Source organism: Hyperoodon ampullatus, assembly GCF_949752795.1.
Source record: "Hyperoodon ampullatus genome assembly, chromosome: 7".
NCBI classification, from domain to species: Eukaryota; Metazoa; Chordata; class Mammalia; order Artiodactyla; family Ziphiidae; genus Hyperoodon; species Hyperoodon ampullatus.
Genome location: NC_136920.1, coordinates 44,408,040 through 44,423,022, shown reverse-complemented (window position 1 = coordinate 44,423,022; position 14,983 = coordinate 44,408,040).

Genomic DNA, 14,983 nt, shown 5'->3' with positions numbered 1-14,983 from the left:
AGTTTCATCCAATGTTTGGCCTGACTCTCACCAACAAGCATGTAAACTAACTGATATAGATCTGAAAAACCAGGTTGGGAAGTCTGATAACTATGTTGAATTCTTCAGCAAACCTATGGGGTGGGGGTGATCATTAGTTACTTTAGGAAACTCTTTAACTGTGGCTCACAATTTGGCCTTAGTCCAAGGAACATAAAAAACTTGAGGTTTGTTTGTATCATCAGAAGACTTAACTTTAAAGGGGCAGGTTCTGATAGGTCCAGAGGAGGAGAGAGTGTGGAAAGTTTTAGGAAAAAAGGGAAGTTTGGTGAGAGAATTGGAATGGAGAAGCACAGGTTATAGGGGAGGTGAAGACAGTGCAGAACAGAAGGAGAAAGATGGCGCTGGAGGTGGGGCCTGAGCACAAGGATGGCTCCCACGCATCTGGATAAAAAGACTTGGGAGGTTGGGGGAGGGAAAGAGCAGCCTCAGAAGCCATTTTGTCTTTCTTTAATTGTTTGTCTGCCTCAGTTATTTAAAAATTGTATTTTTCAGAGAAGAAATTTTAGATTTCTGATAACACTTGAAAGCTTCAAAATACCAATCAAAATAAGTATCCCATTCAGTTTTGACAATTTTAAAGCCATGGCTGTCCAATACAATTTTAAGAAAAGTAAGTTTGGGGAGTTCAAAAAGTTCCCCATAATGGGCATCAGTGTTCTAAATTACTTTTGGTTAAGTAGGTCCATTTAGATAGAAATGTGCATGAGGAGGGACTGTGGTTTTAATTTATAAAACAAGCTGGGGTTTCTGAAAAGAGAGGGCATGCTCAAAACTTTTAGATAACTTGGATGCCATTTCTTAGAGGTTTTACTCTAGAGAAAAGCAAAGAAAAATCCTAAACAGCACAATTTCAATAGGTACAGGCTGGTTCCAAAGGAATCTGACCAAAGGCTTAGCAGCACATTTCCAATAGGAACAGCCCAATTTCAAAAGAGTCAGGCCAAAGTGTCAAATGAGTATTCACAAAAAAGATAAAACCTTTAACAGAAAGGACAAAACCTTCAAAAAAAAAGCAGGTCCCGTGAATAAAGCCTGGGAAGTTTTAAAATGCAAAAAGAGCACAGCTCCAGGGTCTGCAAGAAACCAGTGAGCTCAGTGGGCTCTGTGGGTACCAGCACCAAAGAATACCCCCAATAACCAGCCTCAGAGTTATTGGGGGGGTCTTCTCTGGATCCCACTCTCTGACACCAAGTAATGTTGACCTACACAATAAAACAGCCAGTTATTTTACCAGCAAAATGAGTTTATTTGAGAAAAGAAAAAAAAAATGCAATTTGGGACATACAATTTATGGTGGTGAACCACAGGTAAGTCTGGAGGACAAAGGAGAGGAAAATTCTTTTCTAGAAAAGGGAGAAGTGAAGGTGTTGTTATAAACAGAGAGTTCTATTATAGGAACTGGAAGTTTTCATTGGCTGAGCTGTGACAGTCTCTCATTGGCTGGTCTGTTTCCAAGCAAGGAGAAATTCTTTCTTCTTCCTCCTGGGCAGTAAAGTAGTAAACTTCTTCCTGTTGGAGACATAAAGGTAAGTTTCTTCCTGTTGGGTCTGCAACTGACGTTAAGTGGTAGGGCATGAGAGCTCCTCCTTCTGGCCTCCCAACTCCATTTTAAATGAGGTTTCTGTTTATTAATTTTCCTAAAGAAAATTGAAGATAATGTAGTTGAATGGATAGGTCAGCTTCATTGTCGTTTAGGTTGCAACCCATTCTTTGAGGAATTAAAAACAACTGTATTTTTCTTACAGATCAAGTCTTTACAAGAACAGAAATGCAGCTCTAGAAACAATTAAAAGCTCAGTTATCTTTTTACCAATCCCCAAACCTCTCCTATTCATCTCAAAAGACTTGTAAGTATTGTAAAATTCTGGATTTAGAATCAAAAGGCCTTCTTGAAGAAACTTGCATTCATTCCCTGTATCTTTGAGATGTAAATGTTCTACCTGGTCTTCTCTAGGAACTGAGGGCCATCTCTTTGAAACAGAAACTTCAGAGAGGTAATTCTTATCAGAGGAAAAAGAAAAAAGAAAAGAAAAGAAAAGAAAAAGAAAGGAAAAAAGGGGAAAGGCTATTTGGAAACTAAGCAAATGAAAAAATGGAAAATCTTAACACTCTCCACAAATATTAATAAAAAGTTTGTGCCGTCTGAGCTGGTAAACTTAACTTATGCATCTGCCAGAAACACAATTTGGATCCAACCACTCTTTTCTAAACTTGTGGGTTTTGTATTATTATACTATTACCAAAAAACTGGCTTCGCCTCCTGGTGGGTGTCAGCCAAATTGCACAACCAAGTCACAGATCAGGAGAAGGAAGGATGTATTACCTGCAGCAAGTAAGGAGTATACCGGGGATCTTTCCCACAGCGTCTCCCTGGACAGCAAAATTGGGGAAGTTTTAAGCTAAGTGTACATACATACTCATGAGGGGGTTTGAGCAGAGGAGAATTCAGTATAGAATTAGGGCAAAGTTCGACAGAGTCCAAGCTCTAGTTGATTGAGTTCACAAAGGGTCAACATCATCATTCCTTAGGTTCCACCTGATCTGGTGGTTGAGTGCTCAAGGGCGTCCAAATTCTGTGAAACAGCTCGAAAATGTTCTTCAGGTTAATCTTTACCATTGTGGAACTGGGAGTATTTACAACTGATTTATTATCTTTGTTATTGTTACTTCTCTTGCCTGATAACAGTCATCTGTTCTTGAATTATTTTGTTCTTTTAAGATCATTAATTACCGAGACCTGTTCAAGAACAAGCATGGTGGCCAGGCTTAGATCACAACATAGCTTAGGCAAAAAAATAGATTTTCTTATGTCAAGAAACCCATGTCTGGTTCTCTTTCTCCAGGGACCCCTACCCTATCTGCTTCTTGGTAAAATTTTAGAACCATAAGTTCTCTGTTTTTGCCTCTCTGTATGTTTATGTATGTCTATGTATGTATCAGTGTGTGATAGTTTTCTACTTCCAATGGTGTTGACAAAGTTAATTTTTAAAGTATTCTATTTAGTTGGCTTAAAGACAAAACATTTCTATACATCACGTATACTCTCAGAAATATAGAAACTAATCCAAATGCTTTTCAGAATTAAAGACCATTCCTACACTTGAGTTAGTCTAATGTGGAAGAAAATCTCTCAATAGTAATTTCATGTCCTTTATGCTGTAACAGATGTGTAGATGGAGTACTATGGCAACACAGAAGATGAAAACGTCTTCTTGGCAAAATCCAGAAAAAATGAACTGCAGAGGTGATATTTGAGAAAAACCTTAATATACAACTAGAACATTTCCAGAAAGTTAAGTGGTAATGGGCATTTGAGGCACGAGACAGATTTTATAAAAGCCTAATGCCACAAAACAGCCAAGAATGTTTCAGAAACCATTTGAAATTTTATGTAACATGTTTTTATGATAGATGATGGGATTAGAGAATGGGAGAGTAGAGCTGAAGGAGAGATGAGGTTGAAGAGCTTAAATATTCAGGATTCAATGTTGCAAGTAAAATAAACTAAAATTAGTTTAAGCAAAAGGGAGAATGGACAGAGGGGTAGGGGTTTATTACAAGGACACAAGAGTATCTCATAGAACCCAAGGGTAGGAATGACACTGAGTGTCAAGAAACCCTGGAATCAAGATCAAGGTCAGGAATTAAGGGAGTACTCCATTTCTAATACTATCTCTGCTCCTCTCTGGACACATGCTTTATTATACTTTCTAGTTAATCCCAGTTCTCTGTGAATGTATCCATGTGGTAGGCAGAAGCTGACTAGTCACATGTGTAACACTTCCAGCCATTTCAAACTACAATTCAATACCTCAGCAAAGAATACCGTCTGCTAAATGGAATCAGGTATCTTTTCTTCATTCAACTAACTGAACCCAGAGGCATGAGGTTTTCAAGGTAGATGTCCACTACAAGAATAGATTAGTATAAGGTCCTGGGAAAATGTGCATATCCTGATGAAAACAATTCAACTTTATTTTGAAGCGAAAGAAAGAGTAAAGGCAAAGATTTTCAAGCAAGAGCCAGATTTGATCACATTTATTTTTTAGGAGGACCCTAGTGGTGGTTGGATATGACTAAAAGAGAGAACAGCAACCAGGTTTACTTTGTTTACTATTGTATCTGCTGCACCTGGCATAGTTCCTGATGCATAGGAGACTCAATAAATATTTCATTGGTAAATGGATAAAGAATGCCTCAGGCTTTTATCCTGAACAACAATGGAGAATGGTGTCATTTATTCAGATAGGGCAGATAGGGAAGTCTGGGTGGAGGTGGGGGTGATGCTGGAGAGTGGACAGTAAATGTGTTGGGGGTGGTAGTGAAGTGACTTTTATGTATCAACTTGACTGGATTAAAGGATGCCCAGAGAGCTGGTAGAACATTATTTCTGGGTGTATCTGTGAGGGTGTCTCTGGAAGAGATTAGCATTTGATTCAGTAAACTGAGTAAAGAAGATTCACCCTTACCAACGTGATTGGGGTCCTAACAGGACAAACAGGTGAAGGAAAGATGAGTTTCCTCTCTCTTCTTGAGCTGGGTCGTTCATCTTCTCCTGCACTCAGACATCAGAGGAAGTAGTTCTTGGGCCTTCAGACTTGAAGGCTTATACAAGAGACACACCCCTACCACGCCCCTTCTTGGGCCTTCAGTTGAGGATTGAATTATACCATCAGCTCTCTTAGCTCTCCAGCTTTCAGGCAGCAGACTGTGGGACTTCTTGGCTTCCATAACCATGTGAGTCAATTCCTATAATAAATCTTCTCTTTTGTATATCTCTGTATAGCCTATCAGTTGTGTTTCTCTGTAGAACCCTGACTAATACTGGTGGGCCTTATAGACTCTGAGGTGGAGATTTCATTTAAGCAATTGGATGTTTAATTCTGGATCCCAGGAGTGAAGTCTAGGCTGACAAAAAACATGAAAAAATGGAAGATTCTATCAAGATCAGTGATATTAGTGACACTGACTTCTGTGACAAATCTTTAGGATTAAAAAAAATAGAAGTTCCTTTTCTATAAAATCCAGTGGGCATTCTTGATTGCTGGTTACTCCTCCAAGTAATGATTCAGAAATGGATGCTCTTTCCATCTTGAGGCAATAGCATCCCCTAGAGCCTCTGATATCTCTCCTAGATCTTGTGTATTCAGCCAAATGATTGAAGTGAAGAGAGAGGATTATGTAGGAAGTATTTAAAGGCTAGACTTGGAAGTGGTATATATCACTTCCTCCTATATTTTATTAACTCTTACACAGTAATGTGGACCTACCTAACTTCAAGGGAGACTGAGAACTTCTGGCCTAGCTATATGCCTAGGAAACAGGAAATGTGTTTGGTGAGCAGTTTCTACCAGAGCATGGATCATACTTAGAGTTTGAAATCACCTCAAGAGATGCTATAGAAAGAAGAGAGCACAGGGTCAAAGGCAGAGCCTTGAGACAGTCTAACATTTAATGGGCTGGTAAAGGAGGAGCTGGCAAAGGAGACTGAGAAGGAATGTCAGTTTGAGAGAAGTGATGTCATCTGGTCTGGAAGAGAAAGTGTTAATTGGGGAACTAGCATTTCACTTTACTAAACTCTTTGAGGATCTGTATTGTAACATTTAAAAAATTGTTTTGAATATCCTTAAGGGCAGGTTTTATACAGAAAAAAAACTATTCAGAATTTTACTTTAATTTTTATAATCTCTATTTGGTTGATTGAAGTTTGAAATTTAAAAAAGAACTTGTTTTTTCTTAACTTTAGTTTCAGTATATATATCTTATTCAATTAATAAATCAAGTAAATTTTAACAATAACCCTGGGACCTTTCGTAATTTTAGTCTTATTTTACACAGTTAATTAAATACTGTCAAACATTTTAAACAGCATTTATACATTTAATGTATTCTGTTAATTTTTAAGCAATTCAATCACCTGACAAACTTTATCAAATACTTAAAATTAATTCTTATAATTCTAAAAAATTCAAGTTATAATTATGGGGAATATTAACTTCTTTTACATATTTCAGTAAAACTGCATCTAAATATAGTAAGTAATTTCAATTTAAAACCCAAAAGATTAACTGAATTACTCAATTATATAGCTTATATTAGAATCAAGTCTAATCGAATAGGCCAAATTCTCTTAAATATCACACAGCACAGTTTTGAAATAATAATTAATGGAATAATAAATAATTAATTTGATTACCTAAACATTTCTATGTTTAAATCTAAATATTCTAGAGGTAAAAATATGCTTTCTCACAAAGGAAATATTGGTGCCATTGCAAAGAGTCTTCAAGGATACTCTCTTACATGTTTGGCATATTTACCTGAGATACTGACTAGAGATACTATGCCTGTGATGCCCTATTTGTAGTCACTATATCAACTCACATAATAGTCTTGTAGGTCTAATAACCAACAGAGATTACATGCTTGGGTTTAGATTTGACTTAATTTTTCTTCTCACAAGACTCTGCAACCTCACTCAGGTGGTTACATCACTGGGTTTAATTTTCTTTTGGTTCTTATGTTATCTAAAATTCTTCCTACATAGGTCTAAAGAACTCTGATCTTAATGGAAACCTACACTTTGGTCAGGTTTTTCCCATTTGGTAGAAACAGATTTCCATATGGGTGTAGGTAACTCATGGCTATACAGTGCCAAGGTTCAGTCCATTCCACTAATAAAAGAGAGAGATGGAGAGAGGGAGACAGAGAGACAGACAGAGAGACAGAGAGAGACAGGGAGAGAGAGAGAAACAGAGAGAGAGAGAAAATGAGGAGCAAAGAGAATTGACCACTGTCTTGGTAACTTTGAGAAGAGCCTTTTCTGTGGAGTTGGTAGAGACTATAAAAGGGGTAAAACTGAACAATTTACCTATAATTGTGTATGTGAGCACCTGAGGTAGATTTAAAATCAAATATGTCTGATTTCAAAGCCATGACTTTGAAAATATGTACTGTGGCATATTTGTATATGTGAATGTTTGTGTCTTTTCAATAATATTTTTTGTTAATATTTTCAAAGTGAATACTCTAATGAATCTAAGATACCACATTTTTAAAACTAAATTTTTGTTAATGTATTGTTTTGGTTATATTTGGGGCCTTTTAGTATCCTTTAGTTTTAGAATTGCCTTCTAGTTTTTTTGTTCTTTTTTTTAATGGAGGTAAGAATATTTAATATATCTGACCTTTTAACAGATTTTTTAGTGTTCAAAACAATACTGCTATCTATTCTGCACAATATTATCTGTAGACACAATGTTATGCAGCATATATTTAGAACTTATTCATCTTGCATAACTAAAATTTTATAGCCCTTCATTAGCAACTCCCTAGCAAACACCATGCTATTCTATGCTTCTACAAGTTTGACTACTTTAGATACTTCATATAGGTTGAAGCATGCAGTATTTCCCTGCTGTGACTGCCGATTTCACTTAGCATAATGTCCTCAAGTTTCATCAATGTTGTCACATATTGCAGGATTCCCTTTTTTTTTTAAGGCTGAATAGTATTCTATGTTATGTATACCTACTTTATTTTAAAAAAATCCTTTCATTGGTTGATGGACATTTAGCTTTATTCTACAGCTTATCTTATGTGAATATGGCTGCAATTAATATGGAAGTACTAATATCTCTTCGAGTCCTGCTTTCAATCCCTCTGGATAAATATCCAGAAGTGGGACGGCTAGATCATAAGGTAGTTCTTTTAAATTTTTGAGGATCCTTCATGCTGTTTTCCATTGTGGCTGCACCATTGTGCACTCCCAACAATAGTGTAAAAGATTTCCAATTATTTAGAAACAAACAAAACCAAAACCCCCCAAAACAGAGTTTTTAGTTTCTAGCTTAAACAATGAAACATCCCACCAATCAACACTCTTTCCCTCTCCCAATAAAATTACATTTAATTGAGTCTTTACCATTCTCCATATTTTCTCAAGAACTCTGAGGAAGATATTTCTTTAGACACTTGCTAATTTAATTCTCTTTAGTCTAGGTCTTAATAATGTATTTTTTCTCAGAATTCCCAATACAGACCTTCCAAACTGTGACCTTTGCCAATAGTTATTCCTAATGAGTTTCTGGCTGAACTCTTACTTTTATATTCCAAACAAATCTCAACAATTTTTACTTTATCCTCTCCAAATCACACTCACCTTGCTTCTTACCAAACTAAAATCACCAGCATTCTGTGATTATTCTGCTGTGTGTGGAATAAAATGGCCCTTTCTATTTCATCAGACTGGAGAATACCTTTTCATTTTTCAAGTTCTTTAAGGGCCACTCGTCCTTTTAAATGTTTATTCATAACAAAATTCCTGGTGCTACTTTTCGGGACAGATTTCAGCTTTGATTCAATATATTAAACTCTCATATGAATCAGGTACACATAGAAATTTTTGGTATGCTTAAGAATGAAAAAATCTATTTTTCACATCTATTCTTTAAAATATTATAAGGTTACTAAAACAATAAAGGAAAAAATTTATGTACTAATATGAAAGTCTCCATTACTGAGTAAAATAAAAGTATTATAAAATTATAGGCATAAGTACAAAAAAATTCCTACAAAAACACCAAAAGAAAAAGTCAGAATACCCAACAGAAAATTGGACAAAACACTTGAACAGTCACTTCAAAGAATACAAGTGGGGCAACAAACTTAGGAGAAGCTGTTCTATTTTATTAGCTGTCAGGGAAATACAATTTAGATGGCAAGCATATGGAGGAATTAGAATGTCACATACACTGCTGGTAAGAGTGACTTCTAGATATATACCCACATAAATAAATACATATAATCGCCAAATGTTCGTAGAAGCACAGTTTCTAACAGCTAAGAACTGGAGGTGATCTAGATGTCTATCAAGAGGAAAATGGATAAATAGATGGTGGTATATTTGTAAAATTTGTTAGTTCATAGCCCAGAGAATGAGTTAATGATTGGTACATGGAAAAAATATGGCCCAGTAGTATGCTGGAGTCTGCTCCTACCAGCTTACAAGAGGCAATTATGGGGGTCTTCTCTGGTGGTGCAGCAGTGAAGAGTCCACCTGCCAATGCAGGGGACACGGGTTCAATCCCTGGTCCAGGAAGATCCCACATGCCGCAGAGCAACTAAGCCCGTGCACCACAACCACTGAAGCCTGCGTGCTCTAGGGCCCGTGAGCCACAACTACTGAGACCGTGCCCTGAAAATACTGAAACCCATGTGCCTAGAGCCTGTGCTCTGCAACAAGAGAAGCCATTGCAATGAGAAGCCCACGCAGCTCAACGAAGAGTAACCCCGGCTCGCTGCAACTAGAGAAAAGCCCGTGCGCAACAACAAAGACCCAATGCAACCCCAAAAAAGGCAATTACGGGCATCTCCTTCCAACTCACATACATCACGTTGTTAGCTTTAACTCTACCACTGTGGGAGTATTTGCATCATGGAAGTTAAGAGATGCCACAAATCAGGGCTTTCCCCTCCCTTGCCAGAGCTGATTTACTAGTACACCACTGAAAGTATCTCACAAATGTAATTCTGAGTGAAATATGCCGAACACAAAAGTATATAATTCTATTTATAGAAACTGCAAAACTAAACTTTGGTGTTAGAATTCAGGATAGAATAGTGGATATTATTCAATGTGAGGAGTAGTGATGTAAAGGGGATTGAGAAGGGTATCTGGAGTTCCTGGTAAAGTTCTGTTTCTTGATCCTGGTGCTGAATTACCATTGTTTGCCCCTCGTAAAAATTCATGAAGCTGTACGATTATGATTTGTATACTTTTCTGTAAGTATGTACACATCAATTAAAAGCTTTCTTAAAATAAAAAAAAACAAATAAATGCATAACATGATATCATTTTGTATTTTTAAAGGTATTGTGTATATGCATCGAAAAATGTCCGGAAGGACTAATACTAAAATGTTTACAATACTTACCTCTGGAGGGTGATATGGTGTAGGAAAGGAAAGAAGGGTGTAAAAGATTACTTTGAGCTTCTTATTTCCTATACTTCTATATACAATTCTTAAAAAGATAAACACCCTTCATTTTAGTAATAAAATTTAACCGAAACCCTCTATATTTTTTCTTAAAACAAGTCCTTTTACAATCCCATTCTATCATTTGATTGAAAAGCTAAATATTCTATTTCTCAAAACTTCAAAGCAAAGAAACTTGTCTGCAAAGATTCCTCTAGTTTAGGAGAATGAGAATTAATTAGTTTAAAAAAGTGGGATTTAGAGGAATCATTAAGAAATATTCTCATTTACCTATACACCTATCTTTTTATTTAAATCAATTTTGTGATTTATAATTGATATACAATAAAATGCACAGATTTTCAATGTATAGTGAGAAGAGTTTTACAAATGTATATGTTCATATAACCACCCTCCAACTTTAAAAGATTGAAAATTTTTAAAATATAGAAAATCACTTGGAAAAGAGAGTTCTTGTCTTTCCAAGCTACATTATTTAATGTGTAATTTAGAGTTCAAGGGTTCTGTGTTTACAGATTAAGTAGAAGTCATGGAGTCCTGTTTCTGTTTTTGTTTTTTTGTTCAAGAATGTTTATTAAAGGTTTTTTTAAAGGTTTTATTAAAGGTTTTTTTAATTGGAGTATGGTTGATTTACAATGTTGTGTTAGTTTCTGATCTACAGCAAGGTGAATCAGTTATACATATACATATATCCACTCTTTTTTAGATTCTTTTCCATATAGGTCATTACAGAGTATTGAGTAGAGTCCACTGTGAAATACAGTAGGTTCTTATTAGTTATCTATTTTATATATAGCAGTGTGTATATGTCAATCCCAATCTCCCAATTTATCCCCCCCTTCCCCCCTTGGTAGCCATAAGTTTGTTTTCAACATCTGTGACTGTATTTCTGTTTTGTAAATAAGTTCATTTGTACCATTTTTATAGATTCCACATATAAGCGATATCATATGATATTTGTCTTTGTCTGTCTAACATACTTCACTCAGTATGACAATCTCTAGGTCCATCCATGTTGCTGCAAATGGCATTATTTTGTTCTTTTTCGTGGTTAAGTAATATCCCACTGTATATATGTACCACATCTTCTTTATCCATTCCTCTGTTGGACATCTAGGTTGTTTCCATGTCCCGGCTATTGTAAATGGTGTTGCAATGACCATTGGGGTACAATGGTCTTTTCAAATTATGTTTTTCTCTGGATATATGCCCAGGAGTGGGATTGCTGGATCATATGGTAGTTCTATTTTTAGGTTTTTAAGGAACCTCCATACTGTTCTCCATAGTGGCTGTACCAATTCACATTCCCACCAAAAGGGCAGGAGGGTTCCCTTTTCTCCACACCCTCTCCAGCATTTATCGTTTGTAGATTTTTTGATGGCGGCCATTCTGACCAGTGTGAGGCGATACCTCATTGTAGTTTTGATTTGCATTTCTCTAGTTAGTGTTTCTCTAATAGTAAAGATGTTAGAGCATCTTTTCTTGTGCCTCTTGGCCGTCTGTATGTCTTCTTTGGAGAAATGTCTATTTAGATCTCCTGCCCATTTTTAATTAGGTTGTTTGTTTTTTTGATATTGAACTGCATGAGCTGTTTGTATATTTTGGAGATTAATTCCTTGTCGGTCACTTCATTTGCAAATATTTTCTCCCATTCTGTGTGTTGCCTTTTTGTTTTGTTTATGGTTTCCTTTGTCATGGAGCTTTAAAGTATTTTTTTTAGAACATTAAAGTATTTTTAAAAAGTAAATATGTATTAGAGCCTGAGGATAAAGGAGCTAAAATAATTTTAATTGTTTTCTTTCAAACAGATTCTGGGGATGAGTGTAATACTCTTTGATTTAGTTCATGTCTGTACAAAGACAGATTTCTCTTGTCCTTATTGTCATATTGACTGATCTAATCACTTTCAATTTATGAAAGAAATATTAGTATTATGCATAGAGTATCTCATTTTACTCTTTGGAATATATTTCTTTACTGTTCTCATAAGAATAGTTTTTTCTTGAGCATAGGTTAGCGTAATGATAGTGTATTGGTTCCAAACACAGGAGATTTCTAAGTACATATATGATGTTTACTTAAAATAATCTGATCAAATAAGATAATGATTTTACATGATTTTTTGGAAATACATAACGACAGCATCTCTTATTCACTTACAGTGATCTAAGTGCCAGGTTTGTCTGATAACCTTTTTTAACCACCGTGTGCAACAGGAACTTGTATTATTACTATTTTATAGATGAGTAAACTGAAGGTTAGCAAGACTAGGAAATTACATTAGAGTACATGACAGGGAGGTTAATGTAGGATGTTGCCAAAAAGAATCCAAAATCTAGATAGCCCGCAGTGCTTTGTTAAGGAATTTAGAATCGCTATATAGTACACTGGATTCCACTTAAGATTTCTGAGTTGGGAAATTAAAAGCAGAGTAGAGACCTCGGAAAATTAATCTGAGAACACTGCTCTGTTTGAGCTTTCAAGCTTCCTTCCACTTGAGTTCACAGCAATATTCCAAGATTTCTTGGTCAAGACTGTTTTAAATCATTTCAGCCTAACAAGGTTGGATTATACACATTCTCTCCAAGGCTGGTTAGCCAGCACAACTATTTTGTACTGATTTATATATATTCAATTCTAGCCAGTCATAGGTAGGGAATCATAATAGCTACATTTATTGAGCATCTGCTTTTACCAAATCTTACAGTTCAGAGAGTCAGAAATCTCAGCTTAAGCAAAAAAAGATCTTATTATTTGGTGTTTCTGTGACCCAGCCCAGTACTTGGCCCACACTGATAATTTTAAGAAATGCTTTTCGGACTGAATAAAATATCTAAATGAGTATATATTAGTAAAGGACAAAAATGCTTTCTCTCTTTACTGAATTAAAGTTAAATAGTTTTATTTTGTACTATACAGTTCTATTGTTTAAAAGAGTTTTGTAACTAGGTAATAACTATTCATCATCTAATAGTTGCTGTACTGTTCAATCATTTAAAGGTATTTATTGTGTAAGTATTATGTGCCAAGTGCTCTGTCAGGCACAGCCCTTCCTCTTTGGAGCTTTCAGTCTAGAGATTCTGTAAGAGCTGATAACTAGTAGCAGATACAAGTGTATTACGTTTCCTTCATTTAATATTTCTATTCTGAATCTATTATTTCCTGCACTGGGAGAGGAAGAGGATGATCAGGTCACATTTTACCTTATCTACTTACTTACAAAGTAAAGCCATACATTTTTTGTGTATGGATGGGCATATGGCACTATGAAATATTTCAAGGTGTTCTTCAAACAAAAGCTAATGAGGTTAATATGAATCATTAGGTACAAACATGGAGCCCAGAATGCTTTCCTGAGCACAAGCTATTGCTGTTCTTTTTGGCTCATAATCTCTGCTTTCTGGTATTGTTATTTATCTTTCCATTTAGGTCCTGTCTTCTCCCATCGAGTAAAGTTCTTCAGTAACAGTAATGATCTCTTATACCTCATAATCGCTTCTTTACTTAGCATAATGTCATCCATTCATTCAAAAGGATGTTTCTATATGCGAGGCATTGTGATAACTCTGGAAAATAGACAGGAACATGATATGGTTCCTGGCACCAAGAAGCTTAAAATCTGAAAGGGAATAAGAAAGTAACATGTGTAACAAAAGGCTGACACAAAATTAAGGAAAAGTAGAGATCAGTGTATTAGTAGCAAATGTCTATGAATATCAAGAAGACTTCACAACATAAGCATTTTTAAGCAGGATCTTTAAAGAGAGAAAAAATTATGCATATGAAAGTGGAAATAATACGTCCATATAAGAAGTTATGCATATGAAAGTGGAAATAAGATGTCCACATAGACGAGTACATTTGCAATTTTGGACACTTTCAAAAATAAAGCATTATTAAACAGATGTTGTATTCATTTTTCCTTGGGAGTTTATGAGTCATAATGAATGTGTGAAGGAAGTAAATGGTGCAGGGTTGGGGAGAGTATTGTGTGAAACCAATGTTTTTGAAATCTCAAATAGGCACCCAGGCAAGGTGTAGGGATGTCAGATTTTTCATTTGTCATTAGGTGGCATAATACATAGTGAATTATCAAGCAAATAGTTTTCCTTTCTAACATTAAAGTTGTTCTTCTAACATAGGGGTAAGACAGTAATAAAGACACAGACCTACTAGAGAATGAACTTGAGGATATGTGGAGGGGGAAGGGTAAGCTGTGACAAAGCGAAAGAGCGGCATGGACATATATACACTACCAAACGTAAGGCAGATAGCTAGTGGGAAGCAGCCGCATAGCACAGGGAGATCAGCTCGGTGCTTTGTGACCGCCTGGAGGGGTGGGATAGGGAGGGCGGGAGGGAGACGCAAAAGGGAGGGGATATGGGCACATATATATATGTATAACTGATTAAATTTGTTATAAAGCAAAAAAATAAAAAATAAAAATAAAATAAAAAAATAAAGTTGTTCTTCTGTTCAATCATTCACCTGTTCATTCATTGAAACAAATAGCCATTCCTAGCTATCTTGTGCCAGGAATTATGGGTATAAATATGTATCAAATAAAGTCCTTGGCCTCAAAAAAAAAATTCACAATATCCAGGAAGATAGACAAGTAAACACAGTTACAATATAGTAGGATAAATGTTACAATCAAGAAAAATAAGAACGTATCTTACTGGTTTGGCATTCTTCTTCTTCTACAAGTCCTTATATGAAGAGTCATCTACAATCTTTCCTCAATAGTCGAAGAAGGAAGTATAGTGTGATCTAATACTTATCAAAGCAAACATGTGTCAGTTTTTTTTGGGGGGAGGGTGGGTGTTAATCAACTTCATTAAAGCTTAGTTTCTTCAGCTGTAAAAGAGAAATAGTGGCAACAGAAAAATGTAGTGTGCCTTGCCTCAGTGAGAATCCTGTGCACTGCAAGGAAGAGTAGCCCC